Below are 26665 nucleotides of genomic sequence, written 5' to 3'. Positions count from 1 at the left end.
CTTTCCTGTGCCCTCACCTGTTGGTTCTGGTTCTGACCTTCGAAGCTGAGCAAAAAAGGGTCTGACCTTTGGTCCATGTGACAACCATTCTGATGTTTGAGGGCAGCTTTCATACTTACCTTCACCTCTTCTTTTTTAGGATAAGCACCTGCCTCCTTCATAACCCCTCAGTGAGTGCACCTTCTCTGGCCCCCTTTCCATCTGAATTTGTATAAGCCCTCCTCCATGGTCTCCCTGCTTCCCCTCTGGCTTTCTGTCCCTCTTCTCCACTTAGAAGTCAAGTGATCTTTTTTGGATAATCAGATTATATCACTCTCATACTCAAAACCTTGTAATGAATTCTCTCAACTTTAAAACTAAAATCCAGACTTCCCTGGTGGTCCAGTGATGAATACTTACTGCTTCCAATGCAATACTGCTTCCAATGCAAGAGGCATGGGTTCAACCCCTCGCAGGGAATTAAGATCCCACATGCTGCATGGCAGGGCCAAAAATAAAAAATAAAATAAAAAGTAAGATCCAAAGTCTCCTGTGGCCTACAGACCCTACATGACTTTTCTCCTGCTGATTCCTCATACTTCATCTCCCACCCTGCTCTGCTCCAGCCACACCGGCCTCTCTGCTGCTCCTTGAGCATATCATGCTCATTTCTGCCTCAGGGCCTTTGCGTCAGCTACTCCCTGGGTCCAGAGAATTCTTTTGACTCTCATTGGCAAGCTTCACTCCTTCACTTTATACAGATTTTTCCTTAACTGTCACCTGCTCAGAGAAGCCTTCCCTGACTACCCTTTCTAATACAGCTCCCTCACCCCTAGTTCCTTTCCATTCACTCTTTTCCTTCATAGAATGTATCACTTCTTGACTCATGCTCATTTAATAACTATCTTCTCTACTGGAATGTAAACTACATAAGAGCAATGATGTTGTCAATTTTCTTCACCCCTTTATCTCCAGGGTCTAGAAGAAAGCCCAGAACATAATAGGATCCTTATTAAACTTTTGAAAGAATGAATAAATTCATGTGACCTGGTTGTTATGCCCTTTTCAAGCTGGAGACCCTTCTTTGAGACAAGGTTCAGTGACTTTCTACATTTTCTCTTCAAAATGACAGGAGAGTTTGAGCCTCCCAGATAAACAGGACTCCCACCTCCCTTTTGCTAGACTGTATACCTCTATTGTTGTTGTTGTTCAGTCACTAAGTTCTGTCCAATTTTTTTGTGACCCCCATGAACTGCAGAATGCCAGGATTCTTTGTCTTTCTCTATCTCCCAGAATTTGCACAGATTCATGTCCACTGAGTCAATGATGCTATCTAACCATCTCATCCTCTGCTGTCCCCTTCTCCTCCTGCCCTCAATCTTTCTTAGCATCAAGGTCTTTCCCAATGAGTCAGCTCTTTGCACCTGGTGGCCAAAGCATTGGAGCTTCAGCTTCAGCATCAGTTCTTCCAATGAATATTCAGGATTGATTTTCTTTAAGACTGACTGATTCGATCTCCTTGCAATCCAAGGGACTCTCAAGAGTCCTCTTCAGCACCACAATTTGAAAACATTAATTCTTTGGCACTCAGCCTTCTGTATGGCCCAACTCTCACATCTGTACATGATTACTGGAAAAACTATAGCTTTGACTAGATGGACCTTGTTGGCAAAGTGATGTCTCTGCTTTTTAATATGCTGTCTAGGTTTGTCATAGCTTTCCTTCCATACCTCTATTAACATAATCTAAAAGACAGAAGATGTGCACAGAAGTATTTGCTTTGGAATTAGAAAGATTGAAGTTCAATTCTCAGCTCTGTCATTTAGTTCTGTATTATTTTAGCTTTTCTAAGCTTCAGTTTCCTCTTGTATAAAATGGTGCCAAAAATACCAACCTTGCAAGCCTCTTATGAAGATAGAGATTATGTGAGTCCATAGTGCAGAGTAAGCATTCGGTAAATGTTCAGAAGCAAAGACAATTTTATCTGTTGATAAAATTATTTTCATTATTACTAACATTATTATTGTTCTTATTAGGGTAGCCAGGTTTGGGGACTTTCCATTTCATCAGAAGAGCCTTGGTTGGGACCAGACTGGACTGGAGGTGGGGGAGGAATGAAGGGACAGGTGACAGGAGACACGTCATCTCATGGGTTCACCCTGAGCTTCTTGTCAGCGCCCATCAAAGCCTGTCTTCCTCCTCTGTAGCTGAGCCAGTGATTTGTTTTTCTCATCTCGGCTCAGAACTTCACACTGCATGCTAAACTCATGTTTACATATGGAGTCCCTCCCTCTGAGTCTCCCTCAGTGGCTCTAGGCTGTGGGGCTCTTCCTTCTACCCTGGTTCTGACATCCAAAGTCCTTTCGCTTCCTCTGAGACCCAGCCATCTGAAATCTGAAACAAAGCTAACACTTAAATGATGCTGAGGGTCCCTTCCTCTGCCCCCCACCCTGACTTCCTACCCCCACCTTTCCTGGAGGGGCAGAAACTGTAGCAGACATTCAGTAGGCTCTCCCAGAGCTGAAGAGAGCCCTGTGCAGAGGACTCACCCAGATCATGGGCTGGTGGGAAGTGGCGGGGTTAACAGAGGAAGCTGGGGAGTTAGCAGAGCAGAGGGAGACATGGCTGGCCGAGGATGAGCCCCCATCATCCCGGCCTGTGGCACTGGGTCCCACAGACCTGGGTCAAATCTCAACTCTGCCATTTACGGCCAGGTCTGTCTAGTCAAAGCTATGGTTTTTCCAGTAGTCAGGTGTGGATGTGAGAGTTGGACTATAAAGAAAGCTGAACACCAAAGAATTGATGCTTTTGAACTGTGGTGTTGGAGAAGACTCTTGAGAGTCCCTTGGATAGCAAGGAGATCCAATCAGCCCATTCTAAAGGAGATCAGTCCTAAATATTCATTGGAAAGACTGATGCTGAAGCTGAAACTCCAGTACTTTGACCACCTGATGGGAAGAGCTGACTCATTGGAAAAGACCCTGATTCTGGGAAAGATTGAAGGCAGAAGGAGAAAGGGATGACAGAGGATGAGATGGGTGGATGGCATCACCAATGCGATGAACATGAGTTTGAGTAAGCTCCGGGAGTTGGTGATGGACAGGGAAGCCTGGCGTGCTGCAGTCCATGGGGTCATAGAGTCGGACATGACTGAGTGACTGAACTGAACTGAATGACTTAGGATGAGTCCTCTCCTCTCCCTGAGACTATGAGATGATACTCCCCCACTCCAGATGATGCTGTGGGCGATAAAGGAAACCATACATGCAGATATGCTGGCAAACCCACTATCTGAAAAGTAGGTGATGTCACCAGCAAAGTCTGGGTGGCCTAGTGGTCACATGGCTGTGTGGAGCAGTGGGTAAGAGTGGACCTGGGTTTGAGTCCTGGCTCCGCTGCCTCTAGCTGTGCGACAGAGGAGAACCGCTCACCCTCTCTGAGCCTCCATTCCCCTGCTCCGTGCCATCATCTCCCTCCCCGAGGGCTGTTGGCAGTGTCACTTTATAGTGCCAACTTGCTAGCCCTGCTAAGGGCTCCATCACTGTCAGTCACCCCCCCTCACCCTCTTCCCAGTGAGGGTCCCACTGGGCACACGTCCCTGACGGGGCGGCCTGGGAGGGGAGGTCAGCGAGCAGAGCAGGCAGCAGGGACGTGCCCAGGTGCTCATGTGTGCCCAGAGCCCCAGGCGTGCCCACTCTCCTGGCTGACAGGTGGCGGCTCAGGGTGCCAGCTGGTGCTGACTAGCAGACAGGCGCCCCCCGGGCCTGCGCCCAGACGCTGAGCTCTGCGGGGCTGGGGCGGGGATTTCCTTCCCGAGCAGAAGGACACAGACCGGGAGGGACAAGTGCTGTGCACCCCTCCCCCTCTTTCCAGGTTCCTGAATCTTCTCTGCAGAGGTCATGGCCCCCATCACCCTGTCCAGCCCACAGGATACGGGCCCAGGGCACACTCAGTACCGCCAGGACGACCTGCACACTCAGGGGGACAGATCTGACCAGACCCTCCCCGCACTCTTGCCTGACCCGTGTCTGTGTCTGTGTTGTGTCTGTGTCGTGGGTGTGAGCCGTCAAGGCAGGCTTGGAGGTCAGCCAGATGGGGGTGGGTTAGCCGGTGGCCTGGCCAGTGGGTTCTGACAGTTGAATAAATTCATAACTCAGGTTAAGTGATGTAGGTTTAGAGATGGTTTAGAAGTTGTATCCTCTGGCCAGAGGAGACACGAGATAGACAGTCAGCCTGTGTGAATAGAATCAGAACATCATAGAACCTGAAGAGCCTCACCAAACTGATTTCAGATGTGGAAACTGATGCTCGAAGCAGGAAGTGTCTTACTCAGGGCCATAGACAAGTCGGAGACACAGCAGGTCCCTACCAGCCAGCCGCTCCTCCTCCCGCTCTGCCCCCTGGGGTGAGAAGGGGTGGGGAGGTGGACCCTGGCTGCTGGACATCAACCCCAGCGGGAGTGTGTCCTGTCTCTGCCTCATGTTTGTAAACAGAGCCCTTTATTCAGGTTCCATCCCTGGGTCAGGAAGATCCCCTAGAGAAGGAAATGGCAACCCACTCCAGTACTCTTGCCTGGAAAATTCCATGGATGTAGGACCTTGGTGGGCTATATACAGTCCATGGGGTCGCAAAGAGCCAGACGTGACTGAGCGACTTCACGTTCACTTTTTCAGCACACCTAGCACCACACAGACACTTAATCACTACCTCATCTGATCCTAAAGGAATCGTCCCCATTTTAAAGATGGCAAAGTGAGAGGGCAGCTGACCTGCCCAGAGTCTCCGAGCTGGTGGCGCTCTGTCTGCCTGACACCAAAGCCTGAGCCCGCCATGCTGCCTCCAAAAGAGCTCGGCTGGGATCCAGGCCCCAGCGGGTCGGAGGCAGGTCTGTGGTCCTCAGAGGTCTCAAGATAAAGGCCCCTGCCTGAGCACATGCATCTGAGAAGGTCTAGGGACTCTGCTGCGTGTCCTCTCTGTTCTCTCTGACTTGGCCTGTGAGGTGATCTCTCCCCCAGGAGCATCAGAGCCAAGTGCTCCCTCTTTGGTACTATCCTCAGCCTGAGTAGAGGGTCTGGGGGGTGGAGTTCAGGAAGGGCTGTCTCCAGGATCAGTCCCAGCAGGGCTTGGGATAGGATGACCGATTCAGGGTTTTGACTGGTGAGGCCCAGAATGAAGAGAGGGTTCTGGGACCTGAGATGTGGTGTCTGGGGTCAGGGGACCTTTTCTTGGGGTGACTGAGCTGGAGTCTGCCCAGAGCCTGGCCCCATCCTGGCCATGATCTGAGGGCTCAGGAGCCATTGAGTAGTTCTTTCCATCCTCAGCCCAGGAGGCTCTGCTTCCTTTACTGTGTTGCAAGCAGAGCAGGTGGTTGGCCTGGCTCTTTGGAGGTGCAGGTGGAGAACCAAGGTGGCCCCCCCAAAGATGAAGAACCCCAAATGCTATTTGTTTGCCAGGGGCTTCCTGATATGAGCTGAAGGTGGGTGGAAGGGAGAGGAAGAGAGCAGAGAGGAGGTATGGTGGAGGTGAGAGAGGCAGTGGTGATGGTGGGTTGTGTGTGTGTGTGTGTGTGTGTGTGTGTGTGTGTGTGTGTGTGTGTGGTGGGGGCAGAGAATTATGAGTGCGAGGGGTGGGGTGGCGGAGGAGGTATATACTTGCCTGGGGGCATCCGAGTCTGCTGAGGGAGTCGTAAGGGGTCCTAGAGAGGTGGTCTGGGTGCTGGGAAGACCCCTGGACTGAAACCTAGAAAGTCTGTGATCTCTTTCTTAGTCTACCTGCGGCCTCAGACTGTTCATCTGCAGATTGGGGGGGGCTGGAAGGAGGCTCCTGGAGGGTCCTTTGAGCCTCTGAACAGGGGAGGGTCATATTGAGGCCCCCTTACCCTTTCTGGGAATGGGTCAGCAGAGAGAGAAGCCGCTGGGGCAACCCTGCCCCCTCCCGAGGTCCTTGAAAGCTGACCCCAGCCATGTGGGTCCTGTTGGCGCAGGAGCCAGGAGGCCCTGATTTCTTGGACCACACTGAACGCCCCAGAGAGGGGCCAGCTGGGGGCTGATCTGAGTGATGTCTGCCGGGAGCCTGTCGATTGCCTGGGAGGGGGAGCAGATTGAGCTCCCCTCACTTGTCATGAGGCGCGGTGTGGGGTCTCAGACACGTCTGTCTTGGAGTTGGAAGGGTCTGGAAAGATTCTTTCACTTACTCGGAAATATCGATTGGGTTGTTTCTAGGTTTTTGTTATTACAGACGCAGCTGCTGTGAGCACTCTTGTTCAAGTCCCCAGCGGACACGTACAGGAGATTCTCTGGGGCATGTTCTCCCGGTCGAGCTGCTGAATTAGAAGGTTCGTGCATGTTCCACTTTACAAGACAGCACCAAATTGATTTTCAAAGAGCCCGAATCATTTCCGCTCCCAGCAGTGGTCTGGCGAGTTCTCATCGCTCTCTGTCTAGACGGCAACTTTGCTTCTGCCGGACTGGCAGGTGTAAGATGGGAAACCTCAGTGTTCCATAATTTACATTTCTCTGACTACTAATGAGATTTCTCATATTTACAAAAGATCATTAGCTCTTCAGGTTTCTTCTTCAAGTGTCTCTACATGTTTTTTTACCTAATTTTCTATTAGATTTTGTCTATCATTTTCTTAGTCCTTTTAGGAAGGCTTTTATATTTAGGTTAGAATCATGGACTGCTTATGTGTTATAACGGCTGGTCCTATGCTGTGGCTAATTTTTCCAGTTTGTTGTTAGTGAGACTAGATGAACAGAAACTTATTTAAACTGAATTGAATGTATCCATCATTTCCTTTATGCTTGGCACGTTTTGTGTTTTAGTTACCACTTCCTTTTCTACCCAGTCATAAAAATCATTTTTTTTTTTTTTGGTTTGCACAATTTTTATTTTTTTAATTGGAGTATAATTGCTTGAAAATGTGCTAGTTTCTGCTGGACAACCAAGTAAATCAGCTCTGCGGATACATAAGAAGTGAAGCAAAAGTTGCTCAGTCGTGTCTGACTCTTTGTGACCCCATGGACCATACAGTTCATGGAATTCTCCAGGCAAGAATACTGGAGTGGGTGGCCTTTCCCTTCTCCAGGGGATCTTCCCAACCCAGGAATCGAACCAGAGTCTCCTGCATTGCACACGGATTTCTTTTCTTTTAACAACCGAGCTATCAGGGGTTCCCTCTTTTTTGAATCTCCCCTCTTATGCCTCTCCCACCCCACTCCTCTAGGTCATCAAAGAGCTCCTGTGTAATTTCTTCTAAAAGCACAGAAATGAAAACCAAAAATGCAGGACAGTGGTGACCTCTTGCGGGGTGTGGGGGATGTGGAAGTGAGGGGATGTGCAGATTTCCATGCTCTTGGTAACGCTTTAAATCTTGAACTGTGGTTCACTGGTGTTTACCATACACTGATGGTTCATAACACGTATAGCTAGATGGACAGGCAGGTAGAAAGGTGTGTAATACAGATACTGTTGTGTGTATTGAAAACTGCATCATAAAAAGATGAGATTTAATGAAGTAATATGTGAGAAGCTCCTGATATGGGGCCTGATATATAAAAGTGATGCCAACTAGAATTGCCCACACTCTTCCTAGAGCCAGGCTGGACACCAAGGGATTTACTTGCACCTTCTCATTGAGTTTTCTCAGCAGCTCTGTGATTGCTAACCCATTTTACAGAGGAGGAAGCGGACGCCCAGAGAGGGTACGTGACTTGCCCCAGGTCACACAGCTAATGGGGTCTGAGAGGCAAGCCCAGGTCTGTGAGACAGCAGAGCAGTCCCTCTCAGCCCCCGATTCCCTGCTCATCACACAGCTGAGGTCTCTCTGATTTCCTCTGTTCCTCCCTGCTCCCAGCCCACCTGCAGATCTGGGCATTGCCCTCACTGTGACCCAGAGCAGAGCCAAAGAACCCTCGGTGTGCAGGAGAGAAGTCCTTCTGGCTGTGACCCTGACCATCAACATTACAGAGAATGTGGAGGAGGGAGGGAGGTGAAGAGGGAGATGGTGGGGGCACGAGGATTGACAGAGGAGGAGGAGGGGAATAAAGGAATAATGACAGGGAGAGAGGTGGGGAAGGAGATGGGTGGGGGGGACAGGTCAGACACCAGCGACCACAGGGACGACAGACAGAGGGCCTCGGACAGAGGACAGCCCGTCAGGCTGGCTGGACCATGGTGCCCCAGGAGGACCCGTCCCGAGTGGATCCTGGCCCAGGAGGCAGTCTGCAGTGGTGACCACAGGGCTCTGTCCCCGCCCAGGCCTCCTGCTCTGCTTGGCAGAAGAACTTCACACACCAACCAGCCAGATTCGCAGACAGAGCCAGGAGGGACACCTCTCAGCGCAGCCTCCAGCCGACCTCAGGGTGAGATCAAGCAGATGCTGTGTAACCTGGACACTGGGAAAAGTTCTGCATTTAGGTTCATGGTTAGCTGCAGAGTAGAGGGGGAGGTGAGCTTCCTTATCAGGAGCTCCAGGAAAAGCTGAGCTGGAGGCTCCACGTGAGTTGACGGGGGTGTGATTGCTGGAAAAGCCAGTGTGAAAGTGGGTGATGTATATGCAAGAAGAGGGTCCAGGGAGACGGTGAGAGACCACCGTCCTCTGGGCTGGCCCGGGGCCACCTGAACCTGCTCTGCAAGGAGGGGACAAGCACAGGTGCAGGGGAATGACCTGGAAGGCTTGCAGATCCAGAGGTAGAAAACAGAGCGGCATCAGCAGGCCATGGAGTTAGAGGGGGGCCCGGGCTGTAAGCCCATCTCTGCATGTCCTGTGACCTCTGACAAGTCCTTAACCTCCCCGAGCCTCAGTTTCCTGATCAGTGAAATGGGGCGATCACAGGGCCTCTTCTCGGGGTTGTTGGGTCGATTCTGTGTGAAGAACTGGGCCCAGGGGAGGCGCCCAGGGAACGGTGGTTCTGAGGCGCCGGGCCCAGCTGGAGAAGAGCTGGCGGCGCCCGGGAGCCACGTGCACCATGGGGAGAGCTGCGGTGTGTCTGCCCCCCAACCGCACATGTGCACACAAGCTGTGGACCCAGAGTGGGACCCAGGCGAGGACCTTCCTGGACGTGGACTGAGGTCTGATGTTGGGAGGTCCCGAGAAGCAGGAGTGGCTTGAGACACAAGGGGATGCCTCGGGGTCAAGAGGACAGGAGGCTCCGGGAGGATCCAGTGACTGGTCTGGGGCAGCTCAGAGAGCCAGGTCTGAACCCGAGAGTCAGCACAGAGCCAGCGCTCATGACCTCCATGCAAGAGGATGAGACTGTCTACGTGGGCAGAGTTGGTGGGCATCTGAACGGCTCCTCGCTGGCCCTCGGTTCATTTCCAACAATACTCCTTGGGTATCTTCCTTCTTCCAAGTGGAAACCTCCCGCTCCTGGTGACTTCACCTGTCAGTTGCATTCACTTGCTGTGAACAGAAAGTATCTTAATCTGGGCAATCTGGACTCCACAGCCACCTGGTGAGGTAGGAGGATGACCGCATGATGGAGATAAGGAAACTGAGGCTCAGAGAAGTGGAGGGAAAGGTGTGAGCTAGTCAGGGACCATCAAGGGCAACTTGCTTCCTTCCTGGGGGGTTGCTTGGGGTCTCCAGGGCTCTGCCTACACACAAGGGCAGTCATCTCTAACCTGTGCCTGCAGCATGGAGGGTCTCAGGCCCTAGGTACTAGCTGTGTGCCATGAACCAGTCATCTCATCTGACCTCAGTTTCTGGAGGTGGAAGATACCGGTAATTCGCCCCCTCCAGGAGGCTCCTTGAGGATCAAATGACTCCTGCCTGTGTGAGGTCCAGGCAGGATGCTGGGCCACAGGGACCCTCAAGAAACGGCCTTGGCCATGACCCAGAGGGGCGATGAGACCCGTTAGTGTCTCCTGGGATCATGGTGTGGGAGTGCACAGATTGGCACGTTCCTGCTTGCACATCTCACCCTCCCCTCCCCTACACACAACTCTTCTGAGTGACTTGCCCATTGGCTTCCTCCCACTTGAGGAAGCTCATGGCCTGCAGCAAAATGAAGAAAACGGATTGGTCCTTGATTCCGCCAGGCACTGCAAGGGAAAGCAGACCTGGGGCAAAGGCTTTGGAGGCAGATACCTGGGTTCTGCCATTTCCTAGCCTTGCCATTTCCTAGCTGGGTCCTTGGACCATTCAACCTCTCTGAGCCTTGGCTTCCTCATCTGTGAAATGAGGATTATTAACCCCTCCCTCTCCAGGGGATGGGAGCATCAAATGGGGGCGAGGGATGGGAGGAAGGATCATGCACGACAGGGTGTCCATCAGGGACAGGAGAAGGGGGAGAGGTCAGCCCCTGCCCATCCCCCACCGTGAGCACAGTCAGAGCCCCGGTAGGACGGCAGACCCAGAGGGCATCTACCCAGTCCCCAAGTGCTAGAGACCTTTAAAATGAGGGCCCAGAGAGGAGATGTGGTTTCCCCAGGTCACACAGCAAACAAGGACAGATCCAAGACCAGAATTTAGCTGGGCCTTGGTCTCATTGGCCCGTTCCTCAGGGCCAGAAGCCTGTCTTTTCCATACCATCACCTCTGCCCTCAGCTGCATCCTGACCCCACAGCTCTTGGGGTGAGAGGAGAGGGAGGTCAGTTTCTGTAGGGCCACAGTTTGGGTTTTTCTGCAGAGGTCACCGATTCCATCTCAGTGTAGGAGGAGGGGGTCTGAGGGTAGGAAAGATGGAGCTGTGTGACTCTCAGTGTTGTCCATGAAGTGAGCTGATAGCGCTGCCTCCCTGGTAGGGTGGCCAGCATCCCACTGGTACTGTGGGTAACAGCCGGGTACACGGGAGGAGCTCCGTCCATGTGGGCTGCTGCTATGGGGGCCGGGCTCGCCACCTGCAGCTGTGTGACCTTGAGGAAATCATCAGCCCTCTCTGCACCTCCCACTGCAGCCAGAAACAGGGCCCATTGTAATAACAGCACAGAGACACAGGTGGTACAGATCAAATGAGATTGTCAGTGATCAAAAAAAAAAAAAAAGAAAAGAAAAAAAAGCCCAGGATGTCTGTGTAAGGATCAGAATACACGGAAGTCAGCAGAAAGTGCACGCAGAGGGTTGTCTTTGCCTAGGCTCTGCTGCTCCCCTTCCCCACCCCGTCTAGTCTCTCCTTGGTTGGTCCCCACCCCCTCCAGCTGCCTGATAATGAGCCAGAGGCTCCGGTAACCAGGCTGCCTCACCATTTAATGCACTGGAACAGCCTTGGAGGGAGAGGGGACGGGGTTGGGGGAGGAGGAAGGCGACTAGCTGGCCCGCAGAATCCCCTCCAGTCTGCGTGCAGTGCTCAATAAGAGGAGGAGACGGACTCATGCTGCCTTTCCAGCAGGAGCCCCCCAGCAGGAAGGTGGCCATGGAAGTGGGGATCCCTTTCCAGGTGTGGACCAACTCACCTGCGGAATAAACTAGCGTTGAAAAGTGCAGGAGTCTGATTCCTGAGTTGCCCATGTGCCAGGCCCAGTGGCCTGTGCCTGAATCCCGAGCCCTGGTCTCCTAGCAAGCACCTCTCTTCCCCACTCTCTTCCACAGGGCAAGCAGGCGCAGGGGTCGGTGGAGATCCTGACTGTGGGGCAACATCCAGCTTGGAGCTGGACTAGGCCAGTCCTAGCTGGACTAGGTCAGAGGGGCAAGATGGGACTCTACAGAAGGGGTCTGCCCGGGCCAGGAAAGGAGTGAAGCCTGGGGTCAGGGGAGGGTGAGGAAGGCATGGTGGAGAAAGGTGAGAGGGTCTTGGCAGAGGAACGGATTAGAGCCCAGGGTCTGGGAGAAGCCCTTGGGGAAAAGCCTGGGGAAGGTCTCAGCTCAGAGGCTAGAACTGATGTTGCATCCCCAGACTGGCCTGAACTGGGCAGGGTCTGGGGTCTAGGGGCCTGTGGGGCCCAGACTCAGGATTTTCCTTAAGAGCAACAAACATGCTGAATAGTCACTGGAAGGACTGATGCTGAAGCTGAAACTCCAGTACTTTGGCCACCTGATGGGAAGAACTGACTCACTGGAAGAGACCCTGATGCTGGGAAAGATTGAAGGCAGGAGGAGAAGGGGAGGACAGAGGATGAAATGGTTGGATGGCATCACTGACTCAATGGACATGAGTTTGACTAAACTCCGGGAATTGGTGATGGACAGGGAAACCTGGCCTTCTGCAGTCCATGGAGCTGCAAAGCACCAGACACGACTCAGCGACTGAACTGAACAAACATGGGGGTGGGGTGCCTATGCCCGGGACTCAGCCGTTTGTGGGAGTGGAGGGGAAGGAGGGGGCTGCTCTGCCCCAGGGACCGCATGGCACCGAGGAGACTGTAAGATGCAGCTGGCATGAGAAACAGCTCGGAACACTGGCTCACAGGCACTGTGGGTCAGAGCAGGGTGAGTTAGGGTCTCACCTGCAAGTGACGGAAACTCCACACAAACCAGCTTAAGCTCAAGAAGGGAGCTGATGAGATCCAGTGACTGAAGGTGCTGGGAGAGAGGGCTGGGCTCAGGTCTCTGTCTCTCTCTACTCTTAACTCTGGTGTCTACGACAGCCTCGGGTCCATGCAGGTCTTCTCAAGATGGCCCCAGAGCTCCACGCTGACACTCCACCAACCCCAAGTGTGTGGACATTCCGGTAATTCAGTCTCCTTGGCTCTGATTGGGTCTTCCACAAGTCCCTCACTCTGTGAGGAGCATCTGAGATTCTGATTGGCCAGAACTGTGACTCAGCCCACCCCTCTGTCTGGGGGTGGAGTGACTTCTGCAGGCCACCACCGAGACCACCGAGGCTAAGCATTGCTTCCCCAAGGAAAAGGAAGACAGGTGGCTGTTACCAAGGTCAAGCCCAGAAGCTGGACAAGCAGAACCATCCGATATGCGCCGTGGGTGGAGTCAGAGAGGAGAGCGGTGGAATTTTGGCCCCACCTAGATGGCCGTCGCTCGGTCAGCACATCTGTCCTCCGGTTGCTATGGGTGTTGGCTGCTAATAGCTCACAGCTGGACTCCTTTCAGAGACCTGCCCTCTGCGAAAGGGAGCTGACCACTGACTAGCTGAGATGCTTAGAATGTAATACTCCCACTGGGAGCAAACCTGCAACTAATGATCCCGTGACACAGGTCCAAGAGGCCGGAATCCTTGCCCGAGGGCACAGCCACGTGGGGGTGAGACTTCAGTGGTGCCCGCTTCCCCCCTTCATAAGCCACTTGCCCACATCTTACTCAGCTTCTAGGACACCAGCCTACCCTGGATCCCTGAGTGGCACAGCCTCACCACACGTCTGCCCTCCTGGGTACCACATTCTTCCCTGGGAGGGGCCGACTGTAAAAGGACCGTCTTGTCAGGCTCGGAAGAAGGTGGGGCTGGGCATCTTGAGGTCTTTCAAACTTAAGCTCCTGCTGTGAACTCATCCCAATTCTCCCCACGTCCGCTCCAGGGCCTCGTTCCATCCACCCTCTCCATGTAATTCCCACGTTCTCTCAGATTCAGGTTTGATTAACAGAAGGTTATAAACAAGTCCCAGAATAAAGGAAAACCGGCATCTCCTCAGGGCAGCCACTGTCTACCGGCAGATGGCAAATTGCTCTGCCTCCAATATTCTTTTGGTTTTTATTTACGTATAGGTAAACAGGACTAAATTAATTAAAAAAATTTTTTCCATCCTCAGCTCTTGGATGAGTGGGGTGTCTCTTAGCCCCACAGTGAATTGGTTACCAGGTTTCAACAAGGGATTTGTCTTCGCAATTACAGTTCATTAATGGATTTACAAGGGAGGGAATATGCGGTGGTCTATAGCCCCAGTAAGACGATTGTTTAGCATTTCTCTTCTTTTAATTAACTGATTGCCTCCCGGACCGATGCTCTGTGGGAAAAAATAAAATGGAGAGAAAGAGACCCAATTGCCCCATCTATTCCAGATACAAATACAATTAATACAGGAGGAGACAGGAGCAGCTCAGGGGAGTCCCACCAACTGAGGTGCTTCACCCTTTCTTCGGACCTGGCTGCCTCTTGGCTGGGAGGATTGGTCATAGGAGCCTGACTGGTATCAGGTGTGTTAGCCTGGGGAGGGGGGGGGCGGTCACTCTGTTCATGGGAATGAAGTCTCTGGGGGTTTGGGTCTGGGCAGCCATGGTCCTTTACTGAGCTACTATTTCTTGGGCACCGTGTGCCGGGGCTTTACATGGATTTTCTAACTTCACAGTTACTGTTTTACAGACCCATTGTATAGATAGAGGAAATAGGGCAGGCACATCTGTTCAGGGACTGATGAGGTGCAGAGAGGGTGGGTGATGGGTGTGTTGTAGGTTTTAAAGGAGATTTCCTGGTGGCTCAGGCAGTGAAGAGTCTACCTGCAGTGCAGGAGATGTAAGAGATGAGGGTTCATTCCCTGGGTTGGGAAGATGCCCTGGAGAAGGGAATGGCCACCCAGTCTGGTAGTCTTGTTTGGAGAATTCCAAGGACAGAGGAGCCTGGCCGGTGACAGTCCATGGGGTTGCAACGAGTCAGACATGACTGAGTGACTACACACCCTAAAGGAGCTTCAGACACAGGTGGGATTTGCCCAGAGCACCCAAGTTGGAGCTGGGATTGGAAGCTAGGCCTGTTGGCTCTAAGTTTCTGCTATTTCTACTCCCTCTGTGCTGCCATCAAGTGAACTTGACTCAGTTTCCCCATCTGTGAAATGGGCTCTGGAGCCCAGGGAAGATGAATGTGAAGGCTGTCCTGGGCTGCTGTGTGCTGTGTTCTAAAGAAAGGAGTGGAGCCTGGAGCAGCAGGCCTGGAGAGGGCCTCCCAGGACCAGGAAGGAGGGTCCTCTAGTTCCTGGTACTGGGAGGAGGGTGGAGGTCTGATCAGAGAGGGCTGGTTTTGTGGGAAGACTTTAGACTTCCCTTTTCAAAGGGTCTGGAGGGGGTGTGACTCCCTCCAACAGCTGAACCCCTCTCCTCCTAACCCCTCACTCTGAAATGTCTTTTCAAGGGTCCCCGGGCACCATCTCTGCTCCTCCTGGCCTTGAGCTGTTGGAGGTGTTACCATACCAGTGGGTGGCAGCCCAGACCTGACTGTTAGGGTGGACTGGGGGCTGAGTAAAGGCAACCCAAGGAAGGATTGTCTGTTCCCTACTCTCTCTAGTTCCTATTTGCAAATATCCAAGTTTTTGTCCCCAGAGCAGGTAGTCTCTAAGTCAAACCATCCAGGAAGAACTCCAACCTCGTAATAGGAAGGACTACAGACTGCAAAGGAGGGGTGGAGAGTGAGCTAGCCGTTGACTTGCTGTGACTCCGTGGGACCTGAAAGGAGGTGAGACTCGAGTGATCAGAGCAACAGAGCCGATGACCCACAGTGTAGCCAGCAGCAGGGGGCTGCGGGACCAGCCCTCGAGCCCAGGGTGCCCCTGGAGAAGCGTGGGGTTCAGGTGGGGACTCCACATGCTCTGGGTCACACTGCTCCTAGGATCCCAGGGTCGAGGGCTCAGCATCTTTTGTAGCAAGCAGCCACCTGGCAGCCACACGGGTCACCTGAGGCAGCCTCGGGGTACCTGACTGCCTGGAGAAACTGCTCGGCATCAGGGGCTTCTTGGGCCTTGTGGTTGGCATACTCAGCAGGATACCCAGGGACGCCGGGGGCTTGTCCCTCCCAACACACGGACAGTCATGGCCTGGGCAGGGCAGGTGGCGCTGGGGCCCCAGAGGGAACACGGACCCCACAGTGGGGTCCCAGCACTGTCCCCTATGTGCTGTACTGTTCTGGGCACGTGGGTGGCCCTTTGGGCCTCACTTTGCTCACCTAGGAAATGGGGAGAATGAGTCCCCCCTGGCTGGGGTGTGAAGACTGAAAGGAGACAGTGTGTGAGCACCGAGCCCAGGGTGAGGGGTCCAAGGGGCTCAAGACAGAAGCTGCATCTTCATCGGGATTTGGGTCCAGGAGCCCCATCTCAGTCACAGGTCTCCCTTGAGGACCTCAAGGAGGAAGTGCATCTCCTCACATCTACAACAGTCCTTTCCTGGGACTTCCCTAGTGGTCCAGTGGTTAAGATCTGCACTCCCAGTGCAGGAGACGTGGGTTCAGTCCCTGGTCAGGGAACTAAGATTTCACATGGCAAGAAAAAAAAAAAAAAAGGTCCGTTCATCCTTCATTGAAAACCTGCTAAGAGGTCAGGGCACGTCCTCTCCCATGTCTTCCCCAGGTCCCAGGGCCTGGAATGGATCCTTTCTGTCTGCCCTCCGCCCCCACCCTGCTTGTAAAGCATGAGTGGCTGCCCTACTCAGGGATGGGGCACACGGAGTCTGCAGGTGATGGTCTAGAGTATGCCCAAGGGCAGGTGTCTGGGGGGATGCTTCAGCACCCAGGCTGGGCCACAGAACAGCTGAGGGGCAACAGAACTCCTGAGAACGATCAGGAGAGATGGGTCCTGATTGTCGCTAGTGTGACCAGCTAGTGGGTTGTCCACGGAGCTGGGCCAAGTGCGCTGAGGCTCGGTGCCGGCCTTGAAGACTCCGGAAAGCTGGAGGTGGGAGGAGACGCTGGCATCACCCAGCTGCTCCCTCTCCAGGGGTCACCTAGTGTCAATGCTGCTGCCCACCACGCCGCCGGGAGTCCCAGGCCCCGGCCCAGGGATCCTAGAATAGGGCTCACTCAGTCATGTCTGACTCCTTGTGGTCTCATGGACTGTAGCCCGGAAGTTTCCTCTGTCAATGGGATTTTCCTGCCAAGAATACTGGAGTGGGTTGCCATTCGCTTCTCCAGGGGATCTTCCTGACCCAGGGATCAAACCCGGGTCTCCTGCATTGCAGACAGATTCTTTACCATCTGAGCTGCCAGGGAAGCCACAGGGATCCTAAGTCTTCAAATGAATGGAGGTCCTGGGACCTGCATTTCAAGGACACACTGCCTCTGTCCAGACCTGGGTGGGAGACCTGTGAGTCCCTCCCCTTCTCTGAGGCTCCTCGTCCCTCTTTGAAGGGGGTCAGCGCTTCCTGCTTCCTTGGTTGCTTCCCCTGAAGGCTCAGTGAGATACTGCCGTGGAATGGGCCATGGCCCGTGCTTGGCACGCAGTAGGCACTTTGTCAGCGTGACTGATCCCGAAACTCCATCACCAGCACGTGCTGAGGAACAAACAGTTGTGTTAGCTGACGCACTGAGAGCTTCCCACGCTGAGTGTTGCATCCTCAGTACTTCGGGGCACAGGTACCGTTTTTGGTCCATTTGACAGAAGACATCAGTGAGGCTCAGAGAACGAGAGGTGCTGGCCGTGGCAGGCGAAGTGCCAGGCTGCCAACTCAGGCCTGTTTGCCTGGCATGGCCCACACGCCTCTTCCCTGTTAGGTGGAAAAACAGTGTCCCCGGAGCTGCGGTGTCTGTGCGGTTACTATGGCAGCCACCTCGGCCCCCGAGAGGGGAAGTGGAAAATAGGCCAGAGCAGTAATGAGGCTGCACGGTTCTGATCGGTCCCCTGATGGGATCCGGCTTCACAAGGCTTCTTCCCACATCAGAGGCAGCCCAGCATCTGGGACTGGATCAAAGGCCAGCCGTCTCCGAGCCCAGACGCTGGGCCCGGCTCAGGCCTCAGAAGATCTCCCCTTGATCCTCCCCTAGTGAGTCATGCCGTCACTGGTGCCAGACCTCGACTGTGGCCCGAGGGTGTCGCTTGCTGCCTGAATCAGCAGTGAACAGAGGTCCGGAGGAGGGCTCATGCCCCAGACAGCTCAACAAAGCTGCCTGAGACCCTGCGCTGGGGCGTGCGTGGCTCCCTTTCAAGTGGCAGCTCGTGGAGGGCAAGAGGCTTTTCATGCGGCAAACCTGGGTTTGGCTCTGGGAGTCCACGTGGGTTTCTGGTACCCTGGGCTCCTTCGATGGTCAAACGAGGATGACAGTGTCCTTGTATCAGTGTTGACGCAAAGACTCGCCAGGGGATGAGGGCTCAGAGTGTGGTAGAGGGGACCTAAGCCCTGCCTCCTCCATATGCTATGTGGCTCTGAGCATGTGTTTGACCCTTCTCAGCCTCTGTTTCCTCATCATCTTGTGGCAGTGAAGTCAGAGGAGAAGTCTTTGCTCAAACCTCACCTTCTCAGGGGGCTTCTCGGGCCACTGAACCCCGCCCCCTCCTCCCTCAACAATCTATATAATTTGTTTATGCGTTATATCTGCTCTTTATTGTCGGCATCACTGGTGTGTCAGCCCCTCCAGCATGAGAGCAAGGAGCTCTGTTTTGTTTTCCGGCGTACCCCAAGTACTAGAACTGTGTCCTGCCTGCGGTGGACGGAAGCTTGCTGAGTGACTTCATCTGGCCCCCCCGGGACAGGGCAGCTCCATCAGTGACCACCACCGTTTGCTCTCTGGCTCCCTCTCCCTCCCCTGGGCACACCTGCCCCCCGCCCCAGCAGCAGAGACGGGCCACATCTCCTGCCTGCTTGGCACACGGCACAGGCGGGCACAGCTGCCCAGCCCCACACAGGAGCACATTCGTTTACGTATCTGTGATTGCTGGTGTCTTCCCACCTCGACCCACCTGTGTATGTGAGTTGCTCTGCTGCTAAGTCGCTTCAGTCGTGTCCGACTCTGCGCGATCCCATAGATGGCAGCCCACCAGACTCCGCCGTCCCTGGGATTCTCCAGGCAAGAACACTGCAGTGGGTTGCCATTTCCTTCTCCAATGCATGAAAGTGAAAAGTGAAATGGAAGTTGCTCAGTCGTGTCTGACTCTGTGACCCCATGGGCTGTAACCTGCCAGGCCCCTCTGTCCATAGGATTCTCCAGGCAAGAATACTGGAGTGGTTGCCATTCCTTTCTCCAAGGGATCTTCCCAACCCAGAGATTGAACCAGGATCGCTTCTACCCACCTGCTGGCCTTTATTTATTTACCAGTACTTTTTGAGTTCTGTTCAGTCAGTTCAGTTGCTCAGTCATGTCCGACTCTTTGCTGCAACCCCATGGATTGCAGCACGCCAGGCTTCCCTGTCCATCACCAACTCCTGGAGCTTACCCAAACTCATGTCCATCGAGTCAGTGATGCCATCCAGCCATCTCATCCTCTGTCACTTTTTGAGTATCTGCCCGTATATCACACGGCCCTACTGGGTACCACTAGGGGAGGAGGGTTGACAAAATTCCACTGGGACTAATGAGGCTCCAGAGAGCTGGTCCCCCTGAGAGGAGCTCACTGTCTAAGTGGGAGTGGTGGAGGGGGGTTGTTGGCATGCAGGTGAGAGGGGAGAGAGCAGCCTTGGGGGGGACAGATGGGGCACAAGGTGTGGGCTTCCTGGAGGAGGAGAGTGCTGCACTGAGTGGGGAGGCTGGTGGAGACCGGGGGGGAGGTGGGATGTGTGTGCTGTTCCTGGAGGCCCTGGTAGACAGCAGGTCGGGGAAGGGGGGCAGCAGTCCTCTGGTCTTGGAGATGGAGCCCCTGGGCCTGGATAGACTGGGGTGCCTGAGCCGAGAACCTGGCTCTGCAGCCTGTGGAAGCCTGGGCCTGCCTCCCTCAGGTGAGGTCAGGCCTCCTCTGCAGGCTGCTGGTGGGGGGGCTCGGACCAGGCCAAGTTTGAGTAAATTTTCAGGAAGTCTCCTGAGATGCAGGGAGGGGAGTGGCTTGTCCCATTCCCCCAGGGTTAATACTACGGAGCTCTGGGCTCCCAGGCTCCCTCTCTGTTGTAGGACCCCCACCAGCCCACTGAGGTAGGGTGGGTGGCTGCGGCGCCCATGGGACATCCTGGAGAACCAACGTGGACCAACCCGGCCTCCAGAATTCCAGCCCCTCCCTGTCTTCTCCCATGTCTCCCTCCCTGGGATCCAGATCCTTCCTGAGAAACTGATGTGAAGCTGGCAGGACAGACGGTGCTCAGGGCTCACTGGGAAAGCCCAGATTAAACAGGGACTAAAGGAGAAGAGCTCCGCAGAGAGGGCGAGAGGATCAGGGAACACAAACAGAGCTGAAAGGAAAGTGCGCTCCTGGCTTCCTGTCCCCGATCTGCTTATACCAGGGGAGATGCACCAGAAAGTTCCACTCAGCAAAGGCTGCTCCTCATAATTAATGCAAGAGGGAAACAAGGACAGAACAGCAAAGGGCCCCTCCGGGGCACGTCCACGGGTGTGCTGGTCACATGGGCTCTGTCCCTGGGCTTTCAGGGCCCCTGTCACCCCCTCAGCATCTTGGGCTCGGGGGGAGGGTGAGATGGGTGAGGAGGGGGAGCATGCACATGGGGGTTTCCTGGGACCCCCGCTATTTAGTGCTGAGAGGAGCTCCCCATGTCCTCCCCCTGCAGATGCAGAAACCAGAGAGCGAAAAGTTATAGAACCTTCCTTCTCTCCCAGCCCAGGATTTTCAGATCTGTCAGCCTCTTTCATGGCATCTGTAATGCACGGGATCTTGGAATTAGAGCATCTTTCACAGACTCACAGACGCTTTCACAGTCTTTGAATCCCAGGACCTGAGCATCTGGTCCCTTTCACAGAATCCTAGAATTCCGGAATCACAGGAGCATTCGAGGACTCGTGGGACGAGAGCCACAGAATTAAGGAGTCTCTGGAGAAAACCTGGAACCTCATCCCCAGCTTATTGGGCCCTTGGAATCACAGCATCAATCGTGATAAACCTGGCATTGCAATACATACCCTGGAGTTAGAATCTTCGCACAGAAAGCAACCTTAGTCCAGCTCCCCTGGTAACAGAGGGAGCCTCTCTTTGCTGTCCTGTAACTGTAAAGAAGGTGGTGCACCAGAGAACTGATGCCTTTGAACTGTGATTCCTGAGAGTCCCTTGAAATAGCAAGGAGACCAAACCAATCAATCTTAAAGGAAATCAACCCTAAATACTCATTGGAAGGACTGATGCTAAAGTTGAAGCTCCAGAGTTTTGGTCACCTGATGTGAAGAGCTGACTCATTGAAAAAGTCCCTGATGCTGGGAAAGATTGAGGGCAAGAGGAGAAGAGGGCATTAGAGGATGAAGCGGCTGGATGGCATCACTGATGAAATAGACATGAACTTGGGAAAACTTACGGAGATGATGAGGGACTGGGAGGCCTGGCGTGCTGCAGTCCATGGGGTCACAGAGAGTCAGACACAACTGGGTGACTGAACGACAACAATTTGAACTCTTACAGGGGTGGGGAGCTCACCACATGGCAGGGGAGCCTGTTCCACTATTGGGCACATCAGACTGCTGCCTCCTGAGTCGAAATCTGCTGTCACATGACCCACCCACCTCTCTGTCCACCCTGTGTGCCTCCCACCCACCCGACCACTCCATCCTGCCCCAACAGAAAGCAAAGTGTGAAAACTCTTGGGCCAGAAACCATTGAATAAGCTGTTTTTTTTTCCTGGGAAAACATGTGGTCCAGCTTGCCCTTCAGGTTGAAAAGGTCTGTCTTCCTCCAGGGCAGAGCCTGGTACCAGTACATTCAACGCACATCCATTCACCAAGGCAGAGAGCCAGGTGATGAGAACTGAGATAAAAGAATGAGTGGAGAGGCTCAGCACGCCCTGTGAGGGCGTGAAAGGGAGGTGATACCCTTCCTGGGGTCAGGAGGATGCCCAGAGCAAGGGGTGGTAGATAAAGGCTTCTCTGTGGGTCAGCTGAGTTGGTCAGAGTTATCCCAGCCCTGCCACTGACCACTGGGTGACTTGGAATAAGTCACTCAGTGTCTCTGATACTCAGTTTCTCCATCAGTAAAATGGGCTAATGAAGTCCCCTCTGTGATCAGTACCCGGGAGACAGTGGGTTCGCTGAGGGTGCTCACCTTTCGCAGGGCCCTGTTGGCACAGGGTCAGTATGTTAGTTCCCTCCCCGCTCTCCATCTGCACCTGGGTCTCAGGGGATGAGCACAATTCCTCCATGTGGAGATGTGGAATGGCATTCCCGGGAGAGGGAACAGCCTGTGCAAAGGCGTGGGAGCCACAGCCTCGTCAAGAGTACTTGGGGAGCAGCACATGTTCTTGGAGATTGGGGTGTAGGGGTGAAGCTGCAGGCATGGTCTGCGGGCAGCAGGACCCTGGATGCCCCTGTCCTGGAGTGGGGAGTGAGAGTGCTGGGAGTCGTGGCAGGAGGAGGTGCCCTCCTGGGAAGATGCCCCATCCTCCTTTCGTCCTCAGTGTGGCGACAGAGTCCAGCTGCCTGAACCCGAGAGCCAATGCACGGGAGGGCCAGGAAAGCTGAGCAAATGGAACATGTCAGGAACACTCGTCCTCAGAGACAAGAGCTCCCGGCCAACACCCAGCCCCCGGCACATGGAGCTGTTTGATGGTGAATCCCAGCCCGAACACTGGAGCAATTTAGAAGGATCCGGCAAGGTTTTATTCTGCGGTAAAGAGCTGGATTTTATTAAGTTTATAAAGGAGGCCAAGTCTCCTAGCGAGCCGGGTGGCCCTGGGGAAGCAGCCAGAGGCGTGTTGTGGGGGCCGAGTCTCTGGGCCGGGATTCAGTGCTGACCCCACGAGCTGTGTGACATGAGGCAAGTTACTTAGCCTCTCTGTGCTGAGTTTTGCCCTCGTGAGGTCACGTGGAGGGTCCTGATGGAGCTCCCCGACAGGGCAGTGGCCAGACGGGAGAGGGTGCGGGGAAGACCTCTGCTTCCTCACGCCCCAAGCCTTCCCTGTGTCTGCTCCTGGGCTCCGTCCAGTCTTGCTCCCTCCTTCCTGCCACTGTCCGCGCTGGATCCGTGCACCCAGGCCGAGAGTGCGGATTTAGGCCCCCAGGGGGTCATGCGCTCCTCCTCAGAGCATTTACTCACTGGTGCCTCCAGCCTGGCTCCACCCCCTGCCCCAGGACCCACGGTGACCCCCACCTCCGCTGTGAACAGTCAGGGTGCCCCCCACCCCTGTAAGGGTGCCGGGCACTTTAAGCAGCTCAGGGGTGACTCCATTTGGGTCTCACATCCCCAGGCTCCCTGCCCGCCTCTCCCCTCTGGTCATGCAGTGACAGGGCTTTAATGGGTGGACCCTGGAGGGCAGGTCAGAGCAGCCCATTTGGAGGGGTGCCTGCTACCCCTCTGGGTTTCTGGCTGACCTGTGCCAGACCACCCCCTTGCTCTGGCCCAGGAAGCCGTTCACCTCTGGGGAGGGGTCTGAGCACCAAGGTTCTGCTTCGAGGGCATCTGCAGCGAGCAGAGGCTTCCCTCCCTCGCGGTGCTGGTGTTAATGATATAAGAACACAGACAGTAAAGGCAGGGAAATACCGAGGATGGAGATAGACCTGGATTCGAGTCCCCTTCATCCCTCCTTCTGACCAGGAGAGAGGGAAGTGGAGGGGGTGGGGTTTTGGACTCGTCTCAGACTCTTGAGAGTCCTTTGGACCGCAAGGAGATCCAACCAGTCCATCCTAAAGGAAATCAGTCCTGAATATTCATTGGAAGGACTGATGCTGAAGCTCCAATACTTTGGCCACCTGATGGGAAGAGCTGACTCATTTGGAAAGACCCTGATGCTGGGAAAGATTGAAGGCGGGAGGAGAAGGGGACGACAGAGGATGAGATGGTTGGATGACTTCACCGACTCAATGGACCTGAGTTTGAGTGGACCCCAGGAGTTGGTGATGGACAGGGAGGCCTGGTGTGCTGCAGTCCATGGAGTCGCAAAGAGTTGGACACGACTGAGTGGCTCAGTTGAACTGAACAGACCAGATGGGCTCTGCTGCCCCTGGAGGGGAAAAGGTGGATCTTTTCAGAATCCGTTCTCAGCCACTGCACTCTGAGCACGTCTTGTAGTTAGACAGAGTTGGTTGCACTAATTAATCACTAGTTTTTTGTTTTTGCCTGAGGTTTTTTTTTTTTTTTTTTTTTTTTTTTTTATCCTCTACTTAAGGTTTCTGGTATCAAGATTCAGCCTAAAGCCTGGTGGGCATCCACCTGGACTGGGCTGACTTCTCTGTTCACCTTTCCCAGGCTAATCCTCCCGTGTTCCCAGGGAGCAGGGAGTCTGGAGAGGAGCAGGGACCTGAGACCCAGCAGACTTGGGTTCCAATCCCAGCCCCACCTCTCTGCCCTGCGCCATCCATCCTGGGTGAGTCTCTTCCTCTCAGGGCCGAGGGGTCTCCCACTGCACCGTGGGGCTAACACTCCAGGCTGTGTGGACTTGGAGCCCAAGGACGCAGGCTCTTCACAACCAGAGTTCACGGTGTTGCTGCAGCGGCCAGCTTGGAGTTCCCACATCACCCATTTCTGAGGCTTCAAGAGAAAAGTGCCTGCTCTCTGGGCTTGCAGCCTGGAAGAGCGTGTGCTCCTTGGAAGGAGAGCTGTGATTTCCTTAATGAATGGCTCCTTTATCACGCCCTGGCCTTCCTCTTCCTGTCCTGTATTGTGTGTTTTATATGTGACCTTTACCAAGCACACCCATTCCTCTTTGGGTGTGAGAAGAATTTTCTTTTTTTTAAAGATTGGAATTTAAACATCCTGAAAGATTTATTCTGTGTAACGATGGACCAACCCCCACAAACACCACACAAATTATGTTCAGGGTGGTAGGACTGCGGCGGGCTGGAGGCTGGGCTGGGGCCTTGGAGGGAGGGGTGGGGTTGTGGGGTTTGGATGCTGCTGGATAAAAGATTGGTTTCTGAATTGGGTGCAACTTATGGGTTGCAGGGGAGGGGGTGGGGGTTGATGTTTACTGAGCACCTACTGTGTGCAGGGGCCGGGCACATGCTGAACACCATCAGCCCTCACGTTGCGCCCCCCCCATGGGGCCTGCTGCTCCCACTTTTCTGCAGGGGCATCTGAGCTCTGAAGGCTGACTTGACTTGTCCTGGGTCACTTGACTCAGCAGTGGCAGAAGCAGATGGGAGCCCAGGCCTGGTTGACTCCAGAGTCCTAGTTCTTTCCCTGGCCCCTTGTGGGAGGAACAGAGGGGCGTGTCCGTCAGGGGACCTGGGGCCCAGATGTCAGCAGTGGGACCTGTCACAGACCCAAAGGGGGCCAAGTAAGGAAGGTCACGTTTTCAGTTGGTTGAGAATTTTTCTTGAGAAGCACAGGGCCAGGAGATTAGGAGGGAGGCCCCCTGGGGATGTACATCTCATGTATGTACGAAGGACACTGGTGGTGGTGGGGACTCCATGGAGGCCAGCAGTGAGCAGAGGCACGCACACGCTGAGGAAGGGCTCCAGAAAGAGGCAGGGTGTGGATACAAAGATCCTCAGCCGAGGAGGGGTTAGGGCACCCAGGCAGGGGAAATGGCTCGAGCAAAGGTACACACGTGTGGATCGACTGGCACATTCCTTTAATCCAACAGGTTTATTGATATTTCCAGACACTGTTTTAGCTCTTTGCAGTACAGATGACTCAGCAATAACTTCTGTCCTGAGTACCTGGAGGTCTAGCTGGCAAGCCAGACTAGAAAATGGATTGTATTCATTACCTCTTGCTTTGCAACGTGTTACCCCAAAGTAGGTTCTTAACGCCACCCACACTGATGATCTTCACAGTCTCCATGGGTCAGGAATCCTGTTCTGGCTTAACTGGGTCCTCAGGCCCATGGTCCCGTGCAGGCTGCAGTCAAAGTGTCATTCAGGTGGTGATCATTTTGTTATGTGTAGAAATATGGAATCACTATATTGTGCCCCAGGAACTAACAGTATTTTAGGTCAATTATACTTCAAAAAAGGGTTATCCAGGACTGTGGTCTCAACCGGAGGCTTGATTGGGGAGGAATCTGGTTCCAAGGTCATGTGATTGTGGGCAGGATTTGATTTCTTGTGGACTGATTGAGGACTTCAAGGGCTTCATTTCCCAGCCGGCTGTAGGCCAGAGACTGCCTGGTGGGCATCTCCAATGTGACAGTCTACCTCGTCAAAGCCCAAGAGCCAAGAAGACAGTGTAGAGAGAATTCCAGCCAGACAGGTGTTTGAGTCCTTCATAACTTAACCCCATTGCTTTTGCCGCATCCTACTCATTAGAAGCAAATCCCTAGGTCCTGCCTAACTCAAGGGAGAGGATTACACAAGGTGTGAATATAGGAGGCAGGGGTCTTTGGGATCCATGTCACAAGTTACCAACCACACAGATGTCTACAAAACATGAAGAGGGGTATGCCACTGCTCTTGGCTGTGTGGCCTCAGGCAAATTGCACACTCTGAGCTCAGTTTCCTTATCAATACAGTAGAGATAATAAGGATTCTGCCTCACAGGAGTGAGAGAATTAAGTGAGATGACAGAGGTGACAAGTGAGGACAGAGCCTGGCACGTCTTATGGGTCCAGGACATTTTCTCTATCAGTTTGCTCTGGGGCTCAGTTGAAGGAGTGATTAGTTCTGCCTTGGGTCAAAGCCCAAGTTCCCGTACTTGGCATTTCCTACCATCTTATTGGGGCTGCAATGAAGTCTTGAGGGTAACCTCTGAGTTACCCTCAAGTGCTCCTCCATCCATATGAACATGTACCCCCAGTGTGCCCTCCTACTCCAGCCGCTAGGATCCACTCATCACCTCTAGGATGGAAGAGATATCTAATCAAGGGAGGCTTAGGGAATGTGGGCAGGACAGGCAGACAGCAGAGGTGCACAGCCAAGAAGATCCCCTCTCCCAGCCTCCAGGCATCCTGGTGGTAAGGACCAGGCTGGCTTCTGTCCCTGTCGTGGGGTCTCCTTCACTCTGCAAGGGCTCTCCGTCTTCCTTGTCTCTTCGCTTGTCAACCCTCCTTTTCTCTAAATTCTTGCTTGCTTGGTGGCATATCTGCTAAACCATGAGCTGGCCTCCCAGCAACTCCGATGGTAAAGCTCCTTAAAAAACCTATATCCTG

The sequence above is a fragment of the Muntiacus reevesi genome, chromosome 3, assembly GCF_963930625.1.
Source record: "Muntiacus reevesi chromosome 3, mMunRee1.1, whole genome shotgun sequence".
NCBI classification, from domain to species: Eukaryota; Metazoa; Chordata; class Mammalia; order Artiodactyla; family Cervidae; genus Muntiacus; species Muntiacus reevesi.
Note: the sequence above shows the minus strand (reverse complement) of the source record.